This window comes from Rousettus aegyptiacus, unplaced genomic scaffold, assembly GCF_014176215.1.
Source record: "Rousettus aegyptiacus isolate mRouAeg1 unplaced genomic scaffold, mRouAeg1.p scaffold_m13_p_4, whole genome shotgun sequence".
Taxonomy (NCBI): domain Eukaryota; kingdom Metazoa; phylum Chordata; class Mammalia; order Chiroptera; family Pteropodidae; genus Rousettus; species Rousettus aegyptiacus.
In genome coordinates, this window is record NW_023416307.1 from 59,812,212 (window position 1) to 59,840,207 (window position 27,996).

The 27,996-nt window shown below is 37.3% G+C and overlaps 1 protein-coding gene across 33 annotated transcripts in view; it reads left to right on the plus strand.

Moving 5' to 3' along the window:
• ZBTB20 (zinc finger and BTB domain containing 20) overlaps positions 1 to 27,996 on the plus strand; it is a 736,649-nt gene that overhangs the window by 587,227 nt on the left and 121,426 nt on the right. The gene's annotated exons all lie outside the window — the stretch shown is intronic.

Below are 27,996 nucleotides of genomic sequence, written 5' to 3' on the forward strand. Positions count from 1 at the left end.
CAGGCTTCAGTGCTGCCCACAGTGCTGTGGGAGGCCATGTGGCCAGCTCAGTGGACCCAGGTCTCAGTGCTAAACGTCTGGCTTTCTTAATGGTGCTCTTAGAAAACTTCACATATTTTGCACCTGCCTCCATAGCATAGCCTATACTCAGAGACCAAATGGGGACACAGTAATGATGATTAAAGTTGAATATTATTACTTAGCATTATGAGTGTTTCTCATGTTCTTTCTCACCCTTTTCTGCCCCAAACATCATTGCTTATTCAAAGCTGTGGAGAGGTATATTTCGTGTGTGTGTGTGTGTGTGTGTGTGTGTGTGTGTACATACATATATGTGTGTGCGTGTGTGTGTGTGAATCTGTGTGTGTATATAATCACAACCTATTTATTCAAAGATTCTACCAGGGCACTTGCAGAGGCATTTTGTATAAGAGATCTTTGTCTTTGCAGTGATAAAATTAAGACTCTCTTTCATTAGATTTTTCTTTAATACACTCTCTCTCTAGTCTCTTTGTTATTTCTCATTTCTCCCAATGCATGGGGTTATTGAAGACAAATCAGGCATACATACCTACCTTAGCCCAGAAAATTACTTCCAGATATTTACTTAGAATGGACCTCCTTACCTCTTACACTTTGGTGACTAAAATGGATTCCACCTTTAGTTCCTCTCTAAATTTCTAGACTTTTTGGTACACAATAAATAATTATCACCTCTAATTTAAAAGTAGCCCTTCATTTTGGGGGAGAGAAGCATGTCTCACAACAGAATTTGAGGAAAAGGTACACCTTAAGTCCACTGACAATGTCCTTGAATCTGTCTGGCCCTTACAAGCTAGTCAAGGATGAATAAGAGAAGAAATAGGAAATCTACACACAGAGTCATTTTCTGGGATTGCCCCCGCCCACATTTTTCTGTCGTCACCATACCTAAGTAATGACCACTATATCAGTTTTTCACCAATAGAGTCTGTATGCTCCTGTACTAGTTTTATAACATTACTTTTTAGTAAAGTTTAGGGAGAATCTTAATACTGTTTACTTTTCCCAAAATACAAGAAGTATCTGTTGACAGGAAGTCTAAATGCTATCCAGCCACTTAAAAACAATCAATTTCTCCATCATTTTCTTACCACCAATTGTTAACATCATTCACCTACAATAGATACGGAGGCCAGCCACCTCACAGGGTCTTTACCACGCTGATGCACCTAGGAAAAGAGTTTCAGAAACATACACCAACATCCAGAAAAACACTTCAGAGATCTGAATCTTGGTGCAGAAATTCAAGAGAAATCTTATTGGCCACCATTACTTGGTATTTTCCCCTTTTACCTAAACAACAAAGAAATACCCAAAACACTTTGAAGGATTCCTTTTCAGCCATTTTGCCATTGGATCCTAGTTTATCCCTTCTTAGAAAATGGGGGATTACATTTAAATGCTTTTACCTAGTAAAGAATGAATGTATAATTTTTGACTTGTGATAAAATGATCTTTCATGAAGTGTAGCATCTAACACTCATATTTACTTTAGTAATGACCAAGAGGAAGAGGCCTCCTTCAGAGAGAAAACAGATGCTCTCTCTGTAGCCCCCTGCAAGGAACACAGACCTTGAAACTAGAATGGATACAACCAGAAGCCAGAAAAACAATGGAAAGCCGTGTTCATGTTAATAGCATCAGCTACCCTGAAATGAGTTAGGCTTTAGTTACGAAGGAATCAAAAACACACACTCTAGTTATTCACCCATTTCTAGGATTGTGCAGGATTTTAGTTTCTTCTCATCTCTTAGCAGAACTTTTTTTGTAAAAATAACTTGATCTAAGAAGAAAGATTTCCCCTCACCCAAGTCAAATTATTTCATGGGAACAGCATAGCCCTTGGCTGTGACTTGTGGACCAACCTTAGGATCCAGGGAAAATAGACCAAGTGACCCGGAGGAAGAGAGTCAGGGCCAGCTGTAGACATAAGTCTTTACCATCTTCCAAAAACAACTTAAAATCAGCCATTTATTTCTTTTCTCAGCAGTGGCATTGAAAACCTTAAAGACCAAAGTTTCTTTTAAGGCCCAAGCTATTGTATTTATATAGAGATTGTTTCTAAGTCAACTACAGTTACCTTTGTCTGTGGCCTAGGACCACAAAGCGGTCCCACACTAGAACACACGTGCACACATGTGCACGTGTACAAACAGTATACCGGTATGGGATTCTCTCCTGCCTATTCAGTGCATTACAAATTTGCTCTTAATGGGACCTCTCTGCATTCCAACAGAAATATTTCTGGAGCTCTCCTGGCTCCCACAACATTTGCTGGGTGCACATTTAATATGTTTTAGCTTTACTGCCTAAAGATGGAATCAGGGACATCTACCTGCACATGACAGTGCTTTGGCTCTTGCAGTTGCAGAACTTAATGTATGTATCAGTAATGAAAATCTTAATTAAGAAAGCTGCATCATTGTCCGTGAACACTCATTTTTCTCCCCCTGCACAGCCCTTTGTGTACTGCAGTATATACCTGGTCCAGACAGACAGAGCCCTCGAAGAGCTTGTCTGGCAGATCTTCTCTTGATTATTAACAGCTAGTGAATGACAAAGTCTCGCTCTCCTTTTGTCTTGAAGCTAAGGCTTGAAACAGCAGAGCACACAATGTACTGGAGGGTTTGTTTGTGTTTTTTTAAACTTGCTTTTATTACGTTGGTGGGTTTAAAAATCCTACAGTGTTGATCAAAACTAATTTAGGTAACTTAGAGTTGCCAAAATACTAGCAGATGCATATTTACACATATACTCTCAGAGGAATGTAACTTTCCATATAGAAACAGTGCACAAACATAAAAAGGGACAATTTCGAACTGTCTTCCCATGTTTCTGGTGCCTTTGGCCTCCGGTGCTTGAGGCCTGCCATGTTCCTCCTTATGTGACCCCAACAGTTACTTCTCTCCCTGTGTCAACGTGCACGTTCCAATTTGTCACCTGTGCAGAGAGTAAGAAGCTTTGGAAGATGGAATCACTTTAGTCAGACACATAACTGTACCCTAGACTTTGGGTGGTGAGAACACAAGGCAGTGTACTGATGATATATTATAGAATTGTACACTTGAAACTTATATAATCTTAATAAATGTCATCCCAAAAAATTTTATAAAATCGTTTTTTTGAATTGTTGGCCTATAGTTATGTTTTTGAAACCACGTCCAATTATAATATTTTAATGATGCCCACGTCATAATTCTCAAAATAAAAAGTTAATTCATTTGAAATTCCAGAATAGAAGGAACTGCCCACCTAAATAAGGTCTGGTAATAAATATTTAGGACCTGTCTTCCTGTTGTTTACACACTATCCTCATCAAGAGAGGAGTAGACACACTGTCTCTGGTGGTACTAGTGTACTCTATTTACTCTGCTTCTTAGAACTTCACACGTGTTAACTCATTTATTTTAAAAATCGCTGTAAAGTAGGTAATGGTCAGTTTTCTCCCTGTTCATAGCTTCAGAAAATTTGTGTAAATATTCTCTATGTGTCATGTAAGGTGTGAGATAAATCTTATGATGGAAAAATTATTTCGTAATATTCTAACATTAAAATCTCATGGTTGCACTCAACATTTTTAATTAAGATTAAATATGAAAAATAAATAAAAATAGACTTACGATTTTATACTAAAGCCATAATAAGAGGTTAGTAGAGACGCTATCAGGGCCCTTGGTTGTTAGATAAGAAACACTATGAAAAAGTTGTTTTATTCTAGAAGATTTTCCTTTTCAAGAACCATCTGACCAACCCTGCCATAAATCCTAAAGCAACAGTGAAATAATTGTCCTAGAAATGTGTTACAGGTACACAGTTTAAAATATATAATAGGCTATCAATAAATATTTGGAGAATAAATAAATGAATAAATTATTCATGAATAAAAGAAAGAATGGATTTTATTGACATTTCAAAGACTAAAGCAGAAGATCAGGTACTTTTCTTCACGTGCTTTAGAAGGTCCTAGATTAGAAATTTGAAGTGTGCTAGATTTCTAGACCTTGATCTTCAACTTTCCAAATAATACAACACTCAGTAGAATTATGAAGAATCTTAACATTTAAAATTTGGGTAGATAAGTTACTTTCTGTCTCTGGAACACACATACATGTGCATGTATGTGTGTATGTGTGTATGTGAGAATGCCCATGTATGTAATATAAACAATTACTAGATCACAAAGTGAAACATACTTCTGTGAGTCATGAATAAAAATGTTTGAAAACCCAAGAAAAGGGGAAGGTAGATCAAGACCGTATCTTCTCCCATTCAGCATATCTATAATTTGCTTAAAACTGAAGAGCGCCTAGGCCCATTAAAAATGGCAGGAGTCAGGCCTTCTGATGATTTACCCTCATCTCTGACTCTGCTGAGAATTCAGTGTGTTTCCCCATCATTTTTGTGCTTGAAATACCATATGTTGTATCAACTTTGGCCCAGTTAACAGCTGAGGAATCAAGCAGATTTAGGGCCAAGAAGTGCCATGCAACTGGAGTAAAAGGTCTTTTGAAAGTGTACAAGCTGATTGCAAGGATGCTCTTCAGTTCAAACCTGGTCACCCTTTGCTCTCATACAGAAATACATGCACTAGCAGTGTCATAAGTGACCCTGTCAGCAAACGTGTGCCTCAGTGGTCCTCCAAAGCTCCATATTTATGCTAATGCCTAATGAGATGTTCACGAAACAGTGTGCAGTTTGTTGTATTTAAATGCCTCTGACTTCCTTATTTCAAAAGCAAGTACCTTTAAACATAGTAATAGCATTTCTCTATATGCAAACCTCTGTACATAAAAAGGTTTACATTTTAAAACAAACATGTTTTTGAGTTTTATCCAAATTCAAAAAAAGCATCTGAAAAATTTAACAGCTGAAAAACACTTTCTCCTTGCTGAGAAAACTTAAACCTTGCTAGGCTTTATGCAACTTAAAAAAAAAAAAAAAAATCACTTCTGTGCTGAGAACTAGCATGAGAAATCTCAGCATGAAAGGTTGTTGGAATTTTTTTCTTCATAGAGTTAAAACCAATCATTGGTTTTACAGCGATGCCACAATATGCATATGCTTTGTCGGGAACAAATATAATTTCAAGGGCATGTTCAACAAAAATTAGATGGAGAATGATAAAGGCTACTTAAGCAACAATCTAGTATCCAAAAGCAAAGGCTGAGGACATCATTGTGCCATCAAGGTCTAGAAAGCTGCTAACCCTGAGCTGGTCGTGGCTGTTTGAAAAGCCTAAGGGTATTTGCTTTATTATTGTCTCACTCAATCCTTACTTAGCCTTTAGCAGAGAGGATCTCACAAGGGAAGCACCGCTCTGTGGTGGTGTCCTGGACTTTGTTTTCTATTTGTTTCAGCGCTTCAATAAATGGTCTGTTACCTGCCATTATGACCTGCATGCATTTGCTTAGCGGTCTTTTAAATCAAAACAAATGATATGGCTCTGTTTATAGAAAGCTGAACCATTTTCAAGATAGTATGGAATTGGAAACACACATAGACATGTCCATGCAATTGCATGTTTATATTGGACATATATGTATACGTTCGGGCATATTCAGGAAAATAGGAAGAAAGAAAACAGACTAGACAATGAAAATATGGAAATACAGCTTGTTCAAACATTTGCAGCCCATGCTTCTAACAGCGTACATATGTAGAAGTGACTTTATAAAGAAGGCCCACATTCAAGCATGTTCTTCTTAATATTCTCCTGGGAATAAAGGGCACAAATTAATTTTCAAAATATCGTACTGGCTACTTTTAGAGTGTAATACTCTGGGTAGTGACTAGGGGGGCCACGGATGGGAGAAGAGATAACATTATTTGCAGGGTGATTTTTGAGAGAAACAAGTCCTTCCTTGAAGACAGCCTTAGATATTTCAAGACCTCCTCAGAAAAATTTTTCAGCACCTTCTGTGCTCCAAATTGAGGCAGTTTGCATCATGTTTCAGTATAACTGAGTAACAGGATGGCAAATTCCCTGTTTTCTTATTCACCAAAATCCAAAATAGAACTCACAATAACTCCCTCTTTCAAACCCCCATCCCACAAAAACACCCCACTGTGGACCCCCAGGGAGGAACAGACCAAAAAAGGGGGGGCGGGGGGAACAGTAAATAGAGCCAGCCCTGAAAGACAAATTCCCAGCTGAAACTGTAGCACTTTGCTCAGTATTGTGAGCTTGCTAGAGCTGGCACATTTTTTATAATACAGATGCATAAAAGGGCTGTCCGAGGCACAGCATCCTCTTTGGTGTTTCTTGTCTAGAGTATGTTGCACAGGAGTAGCCTCCCCAGACCCAGAATAAAAGATTTAATTTGCCATCTGACTATTTTTTTTTAATTATGCCCTTCTGTGACTTAATTTTTCATGTTTGTAGAAAACCACCTTTTTCAGACTCTCACAGTATTTTCCAAATTCAGACTTTTGCTGTCTGTGTCTTACACATATGCACATACATTTACAGATTGAATATTTAATGTGAAATATGTAAATATAGACCACTTTATAGGTTTTCTAAAGAGTGTGCATGTGTGTGTTTGATAATGAGATATTTTACAGTGGACGTAAGAGAAACAAATCAATGAGAAATCATTGTTTGGAACCAAGGTAGATGGAAAAGATATATGTACCCTGTGTCCATTGCAGCATTACTTAAAATAGCCAACATATGGAAGAAACCTGAATGTCCGTAGATGAATGGATAAGGAAGATATGAGATACACACACACACACACACACACACACACACACACACACACAATGGAATATTACTCAGCAATAAAAAATGAAATCTTGCCTTTTATGACAACATAGATGGACCTAGAGAGTATTATGCTAACTGAAATAAGTCAGAGAAAGACAAATACTGTATGCTTTCACTTACGTGTAGAATCTTTCACAAAATAAATGGATAAACAACAACAACAACAAAAAAAAAACAGAAACAGACTCATAGATACAGAGAGCAAGTTGACGGTTGCCAAAAGTGGGGGGGGAGGGAAAAAAGGAAAATAAATAAATAAAACCACCACAATGGATAATATTTTTGGACCATACGATAGGCATTCTTAAAGGGCAGCTTATTTTATGCAGTACTCCATCTTCTTCTCTAAAATTATTTTCTAAAATAAGTTTTAAAAATAAATAATACTGATTAAAAGTAAAATAAAATTATGTTCCAACCAAAGGTCTAGTTAAAATTCCAAAACTGGAGCAAATTTTCGTTCAAAATTCAAATCCAACCTCTGAAGGATAAGGATGAGAAATGCTGAGGACTGTGCAAAAGAACAAAGACCAAACATCATTTCCAGTAGCTCAGGGATGAATTCCGGGGCTTCAGATTTTTGTTTGACAACAAGCCTTGACCGTTCCTGTGTTCTTTGGGGCTAGCTAATTTATCTCTAAGCCTCAATTTTCTTAGCTATAAAATAAGAGTAATATTAGTAATTACTTCAGAGAACTCTTGTGAAGATTAAATGAGATAATACCTATGAAGCTTTTAGCCCAGTATTAGCCACATAGAAAATGCTCCAGAATGGTAATTATTTATCTAAATTATTTTAGCTTTGGCAGTATCTTTGCAATAAGTGCCTAACCTGGAGATGGAGATGATGCACATTTCAGCATGTTATTTCTGGCATGTTTCTCAGTTGATATGTCATGATTTTTTATTACCACAACACATGAAAACTATGCAACCAGAATTTTGTTTTTTTTCGAGGTAATATTTACTACCCACTGACAGTGTGCCAGGCACTGTGGAAGGCATTTGATGCACATCATCTCATTTAGTTCTTACAACAGCCTTTTAAGTTATTACTACCATACCCATTTTTCACATGAGGGAAGCGAAGCTGAAAAGGCATCAGCAGCTTGTCCACAGTTACATAACTAGGTAATAATGGAGTCGGACTTTGAACCACACAACTAGTACTAAACTCTAAGAAAATGATTACAAATAAACAGAAACTACTGTACACAGATGTTTATCAGAGATAAATGTATTTCTTACCTTTTCATTATAGAAATTTCAAACATACAAAAGTAGAGAGAACAGCATAGTAAGCCCTCACTCATCAGCGTATTGCTAACCTTGCTAGACATAGCAATATTATAAACCTGGAAATAAGTATATGTTCGACTCCAGGGGACTGGTTAAGTGTATTATGACATATCTACTAAATAGAATTTTTGAGCCATCAAAATGTTTATGAAGATCTTAAAATAACCTAGACTATTCATGCCACATATTGCTTAAAGGCTGCATACATAATTACACATATTATATAATCACAGCTATTTTTTTAAATAATAGATAGTGGATCTTGGAAATCTAAGATTTTTAAATTTTTTGTCTTACTACTTTCCTATATATCCTAAATTGTATGTCATGAGCATATTTTATGTTTGATATAAAAATTATTTCCCTAATATACAGAAAAGTATGCAGATGTACTCATGTGTAAAGAGAGAGTTTATTTACCTCACTTCACTATGGAAATCACTTTATGTAACAGAATATGCCATCTAACAGAAGTTTATCTCCTCTTAATTATCAAATTTTTTATTTTGTTAATATTAAGTTTTTATGTATAGTGTCTTAAATTTATATGTATACCCAGCTTTCTTAGAATGTACTACCATAATTTAAACTTTCCTAAATGAGTCAAGGTCACCATCTTAAACAAAAATTGCATTATATTTCTACTGATGCTGGTGGGGATGTGGAAGTATAAAAATAATCTTTATATTTGAATATTGTTTTGTGGTTTCCAAGCACTTTGTTATGGTATTAACCATTTGGCCTTTAGTCTAAAAGACCATTTGCTTCTATGCTTATTTACTCCCCAGACTTCTATAAGATTTTTAGTTCTCATGTCTCCTTTTTTATAGTTTTTATTTATCCTCTTTAGCTATCAAGTTACTTCTTGATATGCACGCCTCTAAGATCCTCATTCCTTTTCTAATACCTTACTTCTAATCTGTTTTGGACTAGGAAAAACAACCGACATTGTTTAGGTTGCATATAAAGCCAATAATGCATGAACTCATTCACTTGACAAATATTTCTGAGCAGTGCATCGTGCACACAGCACTGGAGAAGATACAAAGATAAACAAGACACAACTCCTGCCCTCAAAAAAGTTTTAATCTAGCAGCAGAGCTGACACATGTGCCTTCTTTGCTAGAATCCAGAGTAGAAAATGATATTCTCTATGGAAGTAGTACAGAAAACATATGACTGGAGTTGAGAAGAAAGCTAACTGGGGGTTTTACCAAAAGAGGCAACATTGGATTTGGGCCTCAAAAGGCAAGGAGAAGTTGAGCTTGCAAAGGTAGAAAGAACATTTCTGAAATGATGAGCAAAGTCCAGAAGAATCAAAGGGTAAAGACTCTGTAAAGAAGTAGTTGAATTTAACTAGAGCATGGAGTGGGAAATAAAGTGGTAAAAATAGACTGGGACCAGAAAGTGAAAGGACTTGATTACCAGGCCAAGAAATTTGGACTTTATTCAGTAGACAATGGGGAGCTATTGAAAGTTTTTAGTAGAGAGTAACATAATCAGAGCTGTGCCTCAGGAAGATTAATCTGGCAACAGTGAGTAAAATGGATTGGAGTAGGGAGAGACCAGAAGACACACATCAGGTAGGAGACTATCACAGTCGTCCAGCAAAAGGCAATGAGAGCCCTAACTAGGGCAGGGGCAGAGGGAACAGACAGAGCCAGTGAACTGATTTATGAGACATGGCAGAAGGAGAATTAATCCATTATATTTGGGGAGCAAGGGAGAGGAAGGCATCAAAGACATCGCTACGATTTTGAGCCTGACTGGGGCCATAAACAGAAGCAGAGGGCAACAGAGCAGAAGCAGGTTTGGGAGGAGAAAGCACAAGTTTAATTTTGAACACACTGAGTGAAGGTGCTGACTGGACAACCATGAGAGGTCCACTGGGCTTCTGGAGACAGGAGATTACAGTGCAGCAGAAAGGCCAAGCTTGGAAATGAAGATTTTGAGTCATCTCTGTCTCAAAGACAAAGAAGACAAAGAGGCAAGAGGCAGAGCTTATCAGAGACTTCAGGGATTTAGGCGTGGTCTACTTGATGCCAGTTTTGGCTGCTTACAAGTCTTTTTCACTTGCATTTCTTAACCGTATTTGGAATGCCACTCAAGTGGTTTGCAGATGACTGAATTATTGCTTTATATATGCAAATACACAAAATATATTCTAAAGTAATGCAATAACTTGGAATATAGCTAATGGGGTCAGTTTCACATTATCCACAGTCTTACTCTTCACTCGTAATATATTCCTAAGTCACCATAGAAAAGTCACTGTACCTCTCTGGGTTACAGACTCCTTGTCAGTTTAATGAAGATAAGATCTCTGGTCCCCATAACCGACTGCAAGCAGCCAGAACTGACATCGTATTAGAATCACTTGTTAAGAGAAGGGTGGGGGCAAGGCTCAGGAATCTGTATTTTTTAAAACCTCCCTAGGTGATTCCGATATGCCGCCTGGGTTCATACATAACCACTGGGCTGAACATTCCAGCTCTCACATTCTAAAGTGTTATCAATATTTAGACAAAATGTGCTTTTTTGCCACAACTCAAAAATAAGAAAACATCCAAAATAACAAATTTACTGTCAAATTCAGTTCATCTGTAACTCCCCCCATCCCTTTTAAGTTAGGAGTGAGATAAAAAGTGTATTTGAAAAGCACTATAATTTAGAAGGCTCCTGTGATGTTATGAAATGTGAAAGATTGTGTGGGGGAAGATGGAAGGGGATGAAAACTGGAGAGGGTAAGACTCTGCACGCACAGCATGCTCTTCTCCAGCCACATCCGGGGACTAGGGGACTATCCCCATACCCATAATTCACTATGCCTGTGTTCTGCAGTTGATTCTAACGCTCCAGCTGTGCTTGCTGAGGCGTGTAGTCCTGTGCTGTCTCTGGCTGTACCTGTCAGATTGTATACAAAAGCATTTCGGGAGTACCTGTGCAGACTGCCTTAGTCTGTCCAGGCTGCTATAACAAAATACCACAGACTGGGTGGCTCATAAGCAACAGAAATTTGTTTCTCACTGTTCTGGAGGCTGAAAAGACCAAGATCAGGGTGCCAGCATGGTGGCACGATGGCCCTCTTTCAGGTGGCAGACTTCTCTGTTATCCTCGCGTGGCAGAAGGGGCTAGTGAGCTCCGTGAGACCTCTTTTATATGAGCACAGTCCTGTTCATGAGGGCTCTGTCCTCATGACGTAATCACCTAGCAAAGCCCCCACCCACCTCCCAACCCCATCACATTGGGCATTAGAATCCCAATGTGAATTTTGAGGGACACAAACATTCAGACCACAGCAAAAACCTAGCACGGGTCTAGAGTGGAATTAAAGAGCCTGTTCAGATTCTAGTTGGGACAGATGAGCGTTCTCGTTATTGGTCCCATCTTTAACACGCCTCTTCATTAGTTTTCCATCATACATTTCATAATTTAATTTTTACATAGCTCCATTATTACAGCATTGCCTCGGCTTTCATAGTAGGTACATTCTGAAGGCCCCACAGAATCCAGAGCATGCTGTCCTGGGCCACATGTGGGGGAAGGAGAGGACTGAGGTGTCAATTCTTTCTTCACTTTCGACATCCTTTCTCCCTTCCCACCACTGAGGAAACAGTTTGGAAACAGCTCGCTGAACTTGACAGGTTAGGCTGGATTAACCTAGACTGAAGAAACAGGTTGGTACTTGGCGAATCTGAAGGTTTCCAACGTCCAAACTGATTTGACATCCCCTCTGCTCAACAAGGATTTATTGAGGAGCTGTGGTAGGGCATTTTGCTCAGTATTTACATCAGAAATTAGCTACCAATTGTGATTCTGACTGCACCCCGGCTACTACCAAAATTCTAGACATAAGTACAGAGTAAAACTAATGATAATAATGACATGACACACTACCACTCTACATTTATATAGCTCTTAGCAGTGTTTTCACAGAATTGCATTTTGTACCCTCCCACTCTCCTACGGAAACTTTTCTCTCATCTTCATTTATCACCACCCAGCACCCTCTCCCACCCTTCAGATCCAGATATCCATTACCGTTCGCCAGTCAGACTGCAGCTTTTTCACTTTAATTACACTCAGTCAGGTGGTCTGGTAACCTCTTTAAAGTAATTTAGTCCAAGGTGTAAATGAGGTTTAACCCTCTTGGAGAAATATGTATTTTAAAAAAGAAGCTTATTAGACAACTGGGTATTTATCCCCACTTCAGTTAGTAACACATGAAAAGAGACGCTCACAGGGCTCTCAGATACATCCTCTTTGCCCCCGTCCCCCAACACATAAAGCTTTATTTACATTTATATAAGAAAATAACACAGGAAATCAGCCAAGCAGCCCAATTTCTCTTAGCTTCCACCTCCACAGATCCCCCTCTCTCCCTCAGCTCTGCATGTCACTATACTTTTAATGTCACATGACACCCTATGTCAGATACCTGCTGACCTTCACCATGCTGGACCCGCCACCTTAGTTCCAAATCTGTTCCCACTCCAAATCTGGAGTCTTGGCTCCATCTTCTATTTATAATCTTATAAACGCTTTTTACATTTACCTCTTTAAATTTTGTTCCTCTGCTCTTGGAGATAGTTTAGCAAAATAAGTGAAGCATAAGCCCTGAAGTCAGATGCCACTTACTAGGCATGTGAACCTAGGTGAGTTATTTATCATCTCTGCTTCCTCATATGTAATGGGCATATTGTGAGGATTAAATATGATTCGTAAATAGGATAAAGAACATTTTGTTAAAAGTTTGATACAGTAGTTACTATCATTAATATCATTTATGATGTCCACTCCCCTCAACAACTCTGATTTGGATTCCGACTACTGGTTCTGCCTTGAGAACCTAATTCTTGAGTGTTAAATGCTAGTCAGAACTAGTGTCCTGAACCTGACCTTTTAAGCTACGATTTACATAAAAAGTAAATAATGATAAAAACTGTATTTTCTGAACAAAAACAGGACATAGTTTTATAAATACAGCCCATTCGTGGGAATAATAAAAGCAAGATTTGAAACAGGGTCTATTCCAGGAAATCAGAGACTTATGGCTTTTGTACCTATTCTTAGAATGTGATTTTTATTCTAGATGAAAATGAATTTCAGAATCATAAGGTAGTGCTTAACATAATGAAGAATGTGACCTCGCTGATAACCCATTGTATGGAGAAAGCAAGGTCTATCACACAGGGGAAAGTTGTCTCCCCCCAGAAGAGGAAGCGGTGCCTTTGAAGTCAGATCCTGGGTTACATTCGAACTCCACCACCACTACCCACAGACCAAAAAGACTCCAAAGCCCCTGTCATTAATCTGTTACTCACAGGGAAACTGAGGTTCAGATAATTTGACCAAAGTTCATGATACCCATCTCGCAGACATACTGTGAAGGTTAGAAGTTGTGTATAAAAGGTTGGCATATTGTTTAGTCTAAATAAGTACATTTGTTAGACATCTAGGACCAGGTTTCTCTTCGAAGTGAAAAGGGACTGAAATTATGCCCACTATTTATATAACCAAGCTCTACATTTAAAAACAAACACCTAGCTACTGTAGAACATGTTTCATATTTATATTTTTAGCCCCAATTTATCCAATACATATAATCCAGATGGAAAGGTTAGATATAAACTAAGTACTTTTTTAACACTGACTTCTAAAAAGGAGATTTTCAAAGAATTTGTAGTATACTTTACAGTATAGAAATGTCTTTTGTTATTATATAAGGAAAACATAGAGTAATTTGTGTCATTAAAAAATCCATAAAAATGATCTCAACATTTTATGGAGAAAAACGGAGGCACTTAGTGAAACCTCACAAAAAAAGAGACTCCATATTCCAATATATCTAATGCCTAATTTCCAAGAAAATTATTTCTCTTATCTAAATAAATCTTGAACATTTTAGATAAGTTGAAAAATTGTATGCTGAGTGTTTTTTGTTTTTTTATTTCTAATGAATCAGTAATTTTGACCTTCGTTCCATATGCCTCTTTAATTTAAGATGAATAAAGTAATACTGATTTTTCAAAAATTAATACACACTCTCAAGCCACCAAGTTTCCAAATTATGATATTTCCAATGGCAAATGAAATAACATGCTGTCCATGCAGTTAGTGATTTGAGGCAATTTGAACATCATGATAAAAGGAGGGGGGATTACAAGCAGTGTTATAATTAAAGGTCTGTTGATTCTTCAGTTTAAATGCCATTGTTGAAAGATTTTTCACTCAGATGTCAAAGTCTGTGGCCAGCCAAAACTTGGCATGCTAGAACTCAGCCCAGGGAAACATTGTGTTCTACAGATTTAAAAACCAAAATCTGTTAAGAACAGAAATGTTAAGCTTGGGCTGATTTCTTGTGAATCAGAACCAGAGCATAGCCAAATACCACCTCCTCTGTACGAAAGGAAGTAGTGCAGGTGGATGTTAATGGAAAATGTTTGTTCAGATGGAAAACGAAGGGAAATTATCATTAGATGTCGCCATACAGAGGACTGGGTTAGAGTTTTAGATAATTAAAGCATGTTTCTTTGAAAAGTTTGAAAGATTTTAAAAGTGTCTAGTTAATCTTTCACGTGTGGTTAAGTGGGGAGCAGTATTTACCCATCTTCCAAGATTTTCATATTGAGGTTCACTTTCTCCGCATCACGTCCCTTGTTACTGGAAAAACTTGAAGCAAAACTTTATTTGCTTAACTCACCACCTAGAAATATATTTACGAACATCAGGCTTCCCTTTCTTTAACTTGAAGATTACTGGTAGCCTGTTATCTGCATCTAGCTAGCCCATAGAATTTTTTTTTTTTTGGTCCAAAGAGTATTATAAAATAACTTGAAAGTTTGAGCTCTAAAGATTAAGAGATCTTACCAAAAAAAAATCTAGATTTTTCTAGTTTCTCTTGAAAATTCGAACATCTGGCACTTACGTTTTTACATGGCACTGATATCTAGAACTGAGTAGTGGCTGTTCCCTTCAGACAAGCCATGTCGTCTCCATTTGACAAAGTCTCTGTCACCTATATTTTATGCCGCACCCACTTCATTCATTAACCCCTACCACCTGGCTCTTACAGACATTTGAATTTTATTTCACTGTGATAGATGTATTGGTTTTCTTTCTTTCTATTTTTTTTTTTGCCTGTGGTATTAAGTTTTAGACCTCCCAAAATTTTCTTCCCAGTAAACAATAGCATTGCAAAGACTGTGTGCCTTGATGCTCAACAGAGCATTATTGAAAATGACTAAAATTGAAACATAACCAAAAATGTCCAAAAATAAGGGATCACTTAAATGTATGTTGATATATCCATGGAATGGAATATTATGCAGGACTTAAAAATATATGTCTTGAAAGAATGCATGTTACAAAACAGTGTATACAGCAAGATTCCTATGTCATAGGAGGAAAAAAAATAATTATATATACAAGAAAAGGTTAAAGTGATGTTTTAGGACAGTATTAGAAAGATATATAAACACATACAAAAATATATATAAATAAGTTAATAAGCCTCAAGATTAATTTTTAGATCCCTATCCATGTGGCTTTCTTGATCCCTTTGACTCAACAGTTAGAACATATCCTGAAGCTATGTTTCATTCTCTATCTAAAGCTGATTATCTTTCCTGTGCCTTAATAATTTAGAGGAGCGGTCCCCAAACTTTTTGGCCCTAGGGATTGGTGCTCCTATGAGAATCTAATGCCTGATGAGCTGGGATGGAGCTGAGGCGGTGATGCTAGCGCTGGGGAGAGGCTGCAAATACAGATGAAGCTTTGCTCACTCACCTGCAGCTTACTTCCTGCTGTGTAGCCTGGTCCCTAACAGGCCAAGAGCCAGTACTAGTCTGTGGCCATAGGGTTGGGGACCCCTGCTTTAGAGGATACAGTCAAGAATAAGTATTCCTTTGTTGTTTTAAATACTTGGAAAAGTATTCTTACTTGCCCACATAGCAGACTACCCCGATGGAAAAGCAAGAGAACCAATTCCTGTGTTGGCCTGAAGTTGGTTTGTTCTTCTAAAAGCCGTTTTTTGCTCATACAAAAAATCATTCGAAACTTTTTAAAAGCATCTTGGAACAGAAAAATTACACATAAATATGCACTTAATAATACAAATACAGAAACTTTTAAGGACTGGAATTGGAACCCATAATCACAAAGGCATCAACTTTGTACCAACCATAGGAAGCAAAGCTCACATGTAAAAGCCATCTAAGCATTTATGGAAATTCTTCTGATCCCAGCACTTAGCACAATGCCTGGCAGATAGGAATGGCTCCAAAAGTATTGGTTGCATAAAATATGAATAAATTTGCATTCCCACCAAGGAGCAGTTGACCTATGCATCAAAAAGTCAGTCACCTTTTAAATAAAACTCAAACAATAAAATTTGGACTTTACTCGTAAAACTTCCAGATATAATTTGGGTGCTTCAGAGTTAATAATGCCATTAAAAACAACCCCTCACCTCCCCCCCAAAAAGTTTATGTGTGTGGTTAAGCTTATGTATGAGTTTGGGGAAAGAGTAAAAAAGGAATGAGAGGTGGTTCTTCAAAGACGAATAGAGGGATCAAGACTCCAGCTCTTAAATATGCCTCCTTCTCCTGGCAGCGCTAGCTTCGCTGTTTCTGATGTGACTGTTTTGACCATCTAGCTCCACTTCTTTAGAGCATTCTTCACCTTTGGGCTTCACAGCATCTGTTTTCATGATAATCTGAATGAACTTTCTTGTTCCTTCATCCATTCTCCCTCCCTTCATCTGCCCCTAGAATGTAAATTTGCCTTCCTTTCTTCCATCACTGCATTCTTGAAATCTAGGCAGTTTCATAGACCCATGCAGCTGCAACCATACATTCTTATCCCCTCCCTGAGATCTGAGTATCTAGACTTTGGCCTGTAGCTCTGATACTAGAGACATGGGTGTCCAGCTGCCAACTGGACATTTCCACTTGCATGTGCCCACCACATCTCAAACAATGCTAGCTATCCTTTGAGTATTCCAGAGGTTAATCAAATATGTTCTGTGCTTTCCTATCTCTACGTTTTTACTCTGTGCTGCTTGCCTAAAACCTCTCCCTCTCTAAATTCCGTTGGAACTTTTCCCATATTCCAAAGTCCATCTCAAACACTGCCTTCTTCAAGGAACTTTTTCTCATTGTCCATCATCAAATGATGTTCCTCAATCCACTGAACTGACAGAATTTTGTTGGCAACCCTTTATGGCATTCACTTTATTTTGCATTATATTTTAGTTATGTAGAGTTTGTTTTCTCTCATATTCTAAATATTAGGTTTATGGCTTCTTACTTACCTCTGTAGCTATTTTCTAGAGTTTAGGTCCTAGCAGAGTCTTTTGTTCATAGCAGGCGCTCATTAAATATATGTTGGATTAATCTGAGTTTATGTATAGATGGTTGTACATGTGTCATGATTTGAAAGACCAGAAAGTCCTCCTCCCCAAAGTGTCCTCCCTACTTTCCAGGCCATAAGATCCGGCTTTGGGGACTTCCTCCCCAACGAATATGGATTTTTTTTTTTACTAAATTGTGTCTTTTAGTTCCCTAGCAAGTAAACTGTTGACTGGTTAATAGTTGAATTCCCCCACCTTCTGAGATCCCCTCATTATCACCTAAGAAGGAATAAAGTCTTAAAAGAATAGGCCAGAGGTCAAGAATATTCTCAAGAAGATGACAAATAGGAAAAGATCCATGAGAGAGGTAGGATAATGGAAAGTAGGTTGGGCTGTGCCACTTACAAGCGTCATGTGTTACTTTTCTCATCCATAAAATTGGACAATAATAATAATTTCTACCTTATAGAGATGTTACAAGAACTAAGTAAATAGTACTAAATACTAATTTAAAGATAATAAAGTACTTCGAATAATATCTGGCACACTGTAAATGCTACTACGTGTCAGCTACTATGTATTTATATATATAGCATACACATAGTATATATAATCATATGTATATTACGTATATATCTGTATACTTAATAATGTATGTACACATATATTTAACAATTACCGTAATTGTTATCATTGTTATTTCACTCTGTAAACCTGATGGCAGGTCCCAAAGAAATTCCTGAATAGCCAAAGAGCTTAAGTGGCTGGTGATGGAGCATGTAAAAGAAGGAACAAACCAATAGTTGCCAGAGGAAAGGAGGTGGGGAAACTGTTGAAAAAGATAAAGGGGAGTAAGGGATACAAACTTCCAGTTACAGGATGTAGTGCACAGCATAGGGAATATAATTAATAATATCATAACAACTTTGTACCATGGCAGACGGTTACTAGACTGACTGGAGTGATCACATCATAAGGTACATAAATGTGGAATCATTATGTTGTACACCTGAAACTAATATAATATTGCATGTCAACTATACTTTAATAAAAAAATAAAAAAGAAGGAAAAAAAAAAAGAAAAGAGAGCAGGCTTTGTCAGACAAACACTCAGTTCTGCCACCTCTTAGCTACGAATTTCTGGGAAATTACTCAACCTCTCTGAGCCTGGCTACCTTTGTCTACAAAACCAGAAGGCCTCATCTTTTACATTTGCATTGAGGGTTAAATAAACTTTTGTTCTCCTTAATCATTTTGAGATTGGATCTCATTCTTTTAATGATTTCTATCCTTTTTCTGAACTTCACATTTGTTTTCTTGATAAATTAGATTCCAGACTTTTTGTTTTGAACCAAACTTAGAAGAAACAGGTGGCACTGTTTCAGAAAAACGGGGGCAGTACCAGCTAATAATTTCAAATCATTAATAATTTAATGCAGTATTGAAATGTTAAAATATGTACCAATTAATATGCACCAAGTCCAAGAGAGAACAAATGCTTACCAAACTGTGGCTAAATCCTTAATCTAGAGCAAACTTAACAGATCCAGTTTCGGTTTATTTTTTCGTTTTTTTTTTTTATTTGTTTTTTAATGAGATATGTTCTATATATGGAAATAATTAACTGTACTAATCCATGAATTTTACAGTTAATCATTTTTTTTAGAAGTACAGGAATTGAGATTTTTACTAAAAAAAATCCTTTCCACATAGTCCAATTTGAAAGGAGTGTGTGCGGGGGTTAGTGAGAGAAAATAAAACAAGGGGGAAAAAATGATCTTGAAAATATCTACAAAGTCCTGGATATTTGAATCTGTAAGATAAAGAACCTTGTAATATACCTTCTCACATTTAGTCCTGTTCTTGTAGTGCTGTGATGTGGCACTTAATGCTCTAGGGGTCCTGGAGCAAGTGTTACAAATGTAACCAAAAGTCTCATGAAAATGAGCCTCTTAACAGTGTGTGAGCTGGTCTGCAATGGCCTCAGGAAATCCCCCCAGCTATTCACGTCCTTTTCATCCACTACATTCTCTGACTGTAGGGGAAACTCACTTCACCTTCTTGACCAGAATTGAGCAGACATTGATTTGGATACCTTACGCTTTATTTATTCATTTATTAGTCTTCATCATTTGTATTCCACCAGAGCAAAAGACTATATTTTCTTTGCGCATTTATTTACGTTTAAGGATGTGCAATTGTGTATTTGTGGCAGAGTGCATATTTATGTTTATGTAATTTTATGGGTAGCTTGCTTTAATGCTTTAAATTAAAATATTTTTTATCAAAGCTGCAGTACATAAACCATCACCATCACCATCATCGTGCAAAGTAATTCTATTTGACACATTAGCTGAATTCCTTAAAATTTGTATGTAAAGTGAGCTTTTTAAAAGAGAGTCATGTTTTTCTATTCACTTCTATAATTAGTCAGGTTAAATGTCACATGGGAAAAATAAGTGGCCCAATGCATAATTTAGAAAAAAAAAAATTAAGAACCACAACTTCACCTCAGTGATAATGATGCATTTATCTATGGGCACTTTATGTGCCTTAATTGCCCCCAAGAAAAGCCAATAAGAAGTAGATCCAATTAAACGTCAGGTATTTGGGAAGCGAATGCTATGTGTAAACCCCTGTACCAGAGGCAATGAGAAAGTCAGAGAAATATAAGTCAGGGTTTATCCTCAGGGAGCATATGGTCTAGTTAGGAATACATGACAGAAAATCTTTGTATGTAACAAAGATTTAAGTAACAATTCAAGATAACCAGACAAGTTCTTTGCACAATTATGCTAATGATTTATATTAAAATATACCACACAGTTAATTGGCCTTCCATTGAAGACTCATTAATTAGATACCATATATACTTACAGCTACCTAAATAGCAACAATGCATGAGATCTTCATCTGAACTCGACTCACAGATTTGTTTAAACACAGTGTGGGCAATTCAAGCAATAATAGTTTGCGTTGTGGCGGGATACATGTTCCTATCCTTTTAAATGGTGAACATCCAGTAGCTTTACTACAGTTTTTTTTTTTTTTTTTAGTAATACTTGTTGAACTAATAGACATTTCCAAGAAGAGGTTTGATATTAAGCAACCAAGGAATGGCCTTCGAAGATATTGTCACTCCTCAGCTTTGGCTGCCGTGCTTTCTTCAATTTTATAATACTGCATTTGTTTGTACTTAGAGAATATATTTAAAGCAGAGCCGGCCAAAACAGAACCATAATAAATTCTGCAGCAGTGTCTGTTTAATGTATAACTGATCATAATCAACCCAGAGATTATATAGGGACTTGGTCTTTTTTTTACCACCTTAGTTATAACCTGACTAAGAGATTCATGTACGCTCAGGGAAAAGCACAGAAGTATGCACAACTTAAATATGTCTAAGAGTATGCAGGCTACCATACCCAATATTTCTATACATACCTTTACTCCTCTGCTGAAGTGTAAATAATAATATCAATAATGCCAAGCAAATGGGATCTTTAACATTTTGGATCCATCATCCCTTTCGATCCTCATCTTGCGATCTCAACTTGTGAGACTGGTAAGACCGATATTATCCACATTTTACAGATGAAAAATCTATGAAATTTAAAAGGACAGGTGACTTCCTTAACAGCACAGAGCTCTTAAAAGGTGCAGCTGCTTCTCTTGATGCACACGTTGTGACTGGCTCAGAGGAAACAGCAACCCAAACAGAATCTTTGCCATAGCACAACTGTCCTGCAAGGCGCGGAGGAGTTGCCAAAATGCGAGCTGTAGGCTCTCATCTTCAGAGAATGAAAGAGCGCTCAGGCCCAAAAGCGTACCTGCGATGATTTCACTCAAGAAGGAAAAAAGGATGGTTAGCTATCTTTTATAAGGTGTTTTTCCCCCACTTATTTAGTGCCATTAGTAAATATCATGAATTTTTATTACCCAGAGATTGGATATAAAATTCTGATGATTTTTAATGGAAATCATGGTTATAGTTAATCTGATTGTATCAGAGTTTTTTTTTTTTTTAGCTCCCTAAGAGCTTGGACTTCAGTATCTTAAAAAGTCTCAATCCCAATCTGTATAATCCTTCCCACCTACCAGAATTTATGTTCCCCCCCCCCCCTTTGAAAAATCTGTGAATATAATCAGTTGTCTTTGAGCTGGCTTCTTACTTATTTAAGAATATAGTATGGAAATGATAGGGCTCATGGACCACTTTTCTAAACCTGATTGTCAGTGGGAATTGATAAAGAAGTGTGGGTCTGAATTTCACAAGCCACAGGCTTTCATTGGCAATATAGAATTCAAAGCTGTCACTAAATTTTTGCTACCTGATGAATAGAAAATGTAGGAAGATAAATAGAAAGATAGAATTTCAAATCAAGGAATTTAGCATTTAGTTCCAAAATCTTGGTTTCAGAAACATTAGTCACTGGGTCCTCCATTCAATATCACATCCTTTAAAAATCAGACTTCCAGCCTTCATTTTGGCTTGGAAAATTAGACCTGACATCTTGAGCCTCTTGAAATTTTTTACTCTTATCACATCAGAGCCTCAGTTGATGTAAAATGTCAAGGTGATATCCCCAACACCTTGGTCTCGGGACAGTTGCAATCCAAATTAATGTTTCTTCCATTATAATAATCCTGCATTAAAAAAAAAATGCTTTCATATACATGATCTTATTAAGTCCTACATTAGCCCTTTGCATAGATAGGAGATTATTGTTTTTGTTGTTGTTATTACCATCATCATTCCCATTTTGCAGATGAGGAGATAAAACAGACTAAAAACATTATATAAGGTCACATAGCTAGAGACAAAGCCACAATTATACCCAGGTGAGCAGGAGATCTTACTCATGGTTCAGCATTTTCTTCAGGTAGACTTGCTGGGCCTTGTAGATTTGCTCTATGACAGTAGATCTTAGCCAGGCTCTAGAATTATATAAAGGTCTTTTTAAAATATAGGCACTCAGATATCTATCTCGAAGTGTCTGATTTAGTGGGTCTGGAGTAAGGCCCAAGGATTTATTTTTCTAACAAGTTTCTGAGCAATACTTATGTTGCCAAAAAACACTCTTCCAGGAACCCCGTCCTACAGATTGTGTACAGTAACTTAATGGCAATGCTACATTAAGGCAAGAAAGTCTTATTAGAAGGAAGTTTATTTTTCATTATTTTTCCTCATGCTGCTTCTTCATTTCTGACCTCCACTGGGGAAAGAAAAGAACAAATGTGAGGTGGGGTTTGGCAAGAGAGCACCTCACTATTTAGAATGACTTTAGATCTTGTAACACACAAGAATTGGACAGCAAGACCCTTCAGTTTGCTTCTAACTAGAAACTACTGTTATAGATGAACTTGGAGATATGATCACCAATCCACTAATGAAGAGCTGCTGTAAGACTAGACATGGGCAAATATGATTATGTGGATCTAGAGACAACTGATCCATTAACCAACAGTCTTTAGATAGATTTCTCCATGTCAACCTAGAAGATAGTTCTTAATATGACAGGAAGGAGAGGCCCATTCTTGACCTATCCTAGTAAATAGGTCAGCTCTTCTTTTTCTGAAGACTGGTAAGAAGTTCTTGTATCACAAGCTCTGTTTGAACCAACAAAGTAATATATCTGCTTTTAAAAAAAAAAAAGCTAAGAAATATTTCAGTTGTGTTGTGAGATAATGTTCAGATTATGGTAGCTGATGGTAGGGTGGGTTCCTCTGGAGGCTCTAGGGAATAATCAATTTATTTGCCTTTTCTAGCTTCTGAAGGCCATCTGCATTCCTTTGTTCATGACCCCTTCTGCGAATAACTCCAACCTTTTGTTTCTGTCATCACATCTCCTAACTAGCTCTGATCCTCCTGCCTCTCTAAGAACCCTTGTGATTACATTTAGAGCCTACCTAGATAATCCAGGATAATCTACCCATCTCAATATCCTTAATTTAATCACATTCACAAGATCCCTTTGCCATATAAGGTAACATTCATAGGTTCTGGGGGTTAGGACATGGATATCTTTTGCAGGGTCATCATTCAGCCTACCACAGTCCTTTGGCAGTGTATTTATCAGACTACATTAGGAATATAGTACCTCTTTCTCAACAAAAGAATTTAAGAGTTTCTTTAATAAAATATATTTGGGGGGGCGAGGGGGAGGTTAGGTAAGACTGTGAAAGGCAAGAGCGTGACTGAGGAAGGCATGGGACCAGGAAATAGAAGAACTAAGTTCCAGTACTAGTTTTGTTTCTACCAAGTTGTGTGACCTTAAGCTTGTTTGATAAAATGTCTCTGCCACTCAGCTCTTCTCTGTAAACTGAAAGAACCAGAGAATCTCAGAAATATCTCCGAGGTCTAAGTTTCTATGCTTCTATAAAACCTATCAGCCCGTTTCTAGATGGCATTAAAATTTAAAACCAAGTGCTTGCTTAGCACCCCTAATATTTAGTATAAATCTTGTCCAATTTTCCTTTGAATTCAAATTCACTTTAATTTTGAATTGGAAATGTGTTATCCAGGGATTTCTTTCTGTAAAAATATTGGTAAGGCTATGAAAATCACCACTTTTTGCTAGTTAATTCTTACGTATGCTACCCAATAATAGTACTTTAGTCTAAGTATCAAATCACTAGTCTTATGGTAATAATATACCCCTGTTACATATTGGAAACTTGAGGCACAGAGAAAATAAATTGCAATTGCACATGAAGAGCTAAGAGGGCCAGCCGTTGTCTCCAAGACAAACCTCTTCTGAGAGATCATCTACTGCCATGGGCAGGTATAATACCAGACAATACATTGAGTATGCCAAATAGAGTGTAAAGACCTTGTCCCAAAGATCTATCTGAAGGCATGAGTGAAAACTGAGTGACTGCTGTCATTATTACAGGGGTCAAAGAGGTGGGAAAGGCCTGGGGTTTTATTCTTTTCTCTTTTTAATTTCTAATGGAACTTGACCATGAATTCTCAAAAGAAAATAGGGCTAGTTTGCTACAGATTTCTCTACAGCAGTAGGTAAAGTCATCCCACAAATACTAGTTTTAAATGACGATTTACAGAGGGCCATGAAGAATAATTTGGAGGAAGTTTATCAGAAGGAAAGCTTTGAGAGTTGGACCAGAAAAGGTGCTTGAAAGTAAATCAAATTATGGCATACATTGAATCATGGCATTTATTATTATGTGCAGAGTATGCATGGAATATTGAACTAAAAGCCGAGGAAGCAAGGGTCTAAAAACTGTCATACATAGTAAATAAATTAACCCTTTATTCTCTTATTTTCTCTGTATCCTATATTTGGTGATTGGTTCATACAAATGTACACTGAAAATAATATACCATGCTCTGCAGTGGGTACATTTAGCTATTATGCTCACAATTAAAATGTATGCCTCTGGGAGATTTCCTTTGGTGTCATGTAGACAGAGTCAGTATTCAAAGGCCAAGGATTATTTGAGAAAAAGAGAAGAGTTCTGTCTGTTTATCACTGTTAAACTTTCCTCAACTTATTAAATTGGGATTCCTTGTCCTTTTCTGCTATAATTTGAAGACTATTCTAATAATAAGCTTGGCAAAGAAAAAACCTGCCATGTAAGTTAGGGTCTAATAACTGGATTAATGACTGTCCTCAAACCCATGAGTTCAGTATACTATACCACTCAGGATCTAGTCTCACTTTCTACTTTAAAATATCAGTTTTCATTGCTATTTTTTATGCTTGTAACTACATAGTATAAGGAAATGAGCTTATCATGAGCAGGTCATCAGCTCTTGGAATATCTGCCCATGAGAAAAAAAAAAATGATTGGAATCCTGTCACCAAGGAAATGGTTTAAAAATCTGTTTATTTCAGTGCCAAACAAAAATCTTAGCTTTAACTAGTTATCTTTATTTTGCAATGACTTTAATGCTTTTGCATTTCATTTATTCATTTATTACATGGCTGCTAAACACTAATCATTTAGAAAAAAAGAACACCCTATAGATTATGCAAACAGTAAATATGACTGTATGTTTCTGTATGTTCACATGCTTTGTTAAAGAGCACATTTGTGATAGGAAGTGAAGAATGGCATGGTCGGGGAAAAATTAAAGAGACACGATGTAATTATCTGAACTGGAATTAAGCCAATTAATAACCCGTGTGCTAACACTACCCTCAAAGTGCCGAAAATGACGTCTGATATTTAAATGCCCTGGGTGGTCATAGCCAGTGATCTTCGCCTCATCCATTTTCAGCACCACACAGAAACATGGCTCACCTCAGCTTCTGAGGAAGGGCTGCCACCTGAAGTGAGCTACAAAAGAGATAACAGATCGTGTAATCCCAGCACAAGGTTCTCTCAAGTGATCGTGCACCGACTTTCACTTAATGAAGTAAAAACGCTGGTATTTAATGCATTTGCTCATGGATTCAAAACATATTTACTGAATACCTACTGTGTGCCAGCCCAGCATCGTGGCTGAGGATGCAGGCTTTAAAGGCAGTTGCCTGGATTTCATCTCTCCAGCTCCTCACTTACCAGTTGCGTGCTTTTGAGCAAGTTACCTAATCCTTCTATGCCTCGATTTCCTTTTCTATGAAATGACAATTGGTAGTACCTAATTCATAGGGTTGCTGTGACACTAAAGTACAATAAAAAACGTAAAATACTTAGCAGAGTGCTTAGCACAAATCAAGGTCTCAGTAACATATTGGTTAGTGTTATTATTATGAGCCAGGAAATATACCAAAGTCTGAAAACAAAGAGATCGAACAACCTTCAGATGATCCTTAAAATTTAGATTCCAGGACTGTGGGGTTCTAAACTTTATAATGTCTACTGCCAACCCTTTCTAATAGGAGTCTATATATTAGATCCTTGCTTTGCTATGTACATTCATGTCTTGTACTTGCCTGCTTTGAATATAACACATTGGCACATTCATAGTATGTGGTTTTGCTTATTTACACCCTTATTCTATGCCTTCCTCAATAATAATTACCATATAATGACCAGTCATGGACTTTATATGTGTCAGCTCATGTCATCCTGAAAACAATCTTATAGAATCAATTTTATCATCTTTTATGGTCAGGGAAACTGAGTTTCTGGGAGAGGCTGTGACCTAGACAATGTTATAAAGTCTGTTTGACAGTATCCATTTACGAAGCACTCCACCACTCTGCTCTGGGCTCTTGATTATCAGGTGCTTTGAAACCTGCAGGAGGACCTACCAATGTCAAAATCACTGACCCCTCTTTCCCCTAAATTGATTGACTGTGGACTCTGTGTTTTAGACCTGTCACAGTAGCCTGTTAAAGAGGTTGGTGTGCAAATAAACTAAATTACTCTGGCTATGACTTCTCTCAGAGTACTTGCCTTTGAGTGGACTCCCAGGTGTCTGATATTTTTCGGTTTTCTTTTTTCACCCTAAGTAGCAATGTCCTTGCTGAAGCATGACTGAGAGATAGTTTTTGCTTTTATGTACACCATGATTCTTGTTTTAGGACAAGAGACTTAATCTCTCCAGTAACATCTGATGGCACTGTTTTCTTCATAAGCACCTCTTTCACCCTTAAAAAAATTATACCTTCAATTATACATTGTCAGTAGGGAAATCCTTACTGAATATGTTCGTATGTGTCCCCAAAAAGATTCTATCAATACATGGGCAGATAATACAGTGTCCCCTTTCTCTTTTAGTAGCTCATCTCAATTGAAATATATAGGAAGTTACCCATACCTACTCTTTCAGGTAGAAAATGTCATTCGTGATTTCAAACGACATTGTAAGCCAAAAGACAAAATCTTTCACCTACAGTGTGCCTATATTTTAAAAACGAGTCATATGAGAGAACCACATCTTTTTACCTGGTGATGTATAGCACACAACAGTCATAGAGAGAATTGCAAACTCTAGGAGAAGTCTTTGTAGAATGGTGCACTGGCCTTCTCTGGCATAGAATGTCGTAGCAGCTATACTTTGCTGAGATGGGGCCTCTACAATGTTCTATTTTTCTGCTTTTCTCTAAGAACGAAATTAGGACTTACATCCCTATCCCTAGAATTTAAAATGGACCAAAAAATATTGCTACTTAGACTTTTTTGAAATTGGAGGTCTGTGCACTAGCTATATAGATGGAAGAATCTTGACATTCTAGAGATGAGGGTGATTTTCATACCTGTTGGGCCAGAAAGGATCTTTAAAGAAAGCTGGAGGTTAGCTGGTATGATTGAAAATCCACTGGCCTGGGGCTGCTGGAGCCCTGGGTTCCAGGGTCTGTCATCGACATTGCTCTTGTCTTTTTGATTTATTAGCCTGAGTCTCTAGGCCTCAGTTTCCTCACCTGCTAAATTAGGGCGTTGGAGAGATTGATATCTGTGGCTTTTCCCGGCTCTGGTATCCTCTGGGTCTGCGAATCGCCTTCAGTGTCTGCCATAGTCTGCCTTGCCAGCTCTGTTTGTCACAAAGATTAATCCATTTTAACTGTACCTTGGAGTGCTCCCGGGAGAGGAGGAGGATAGATGGATTGTTTTGCACCTA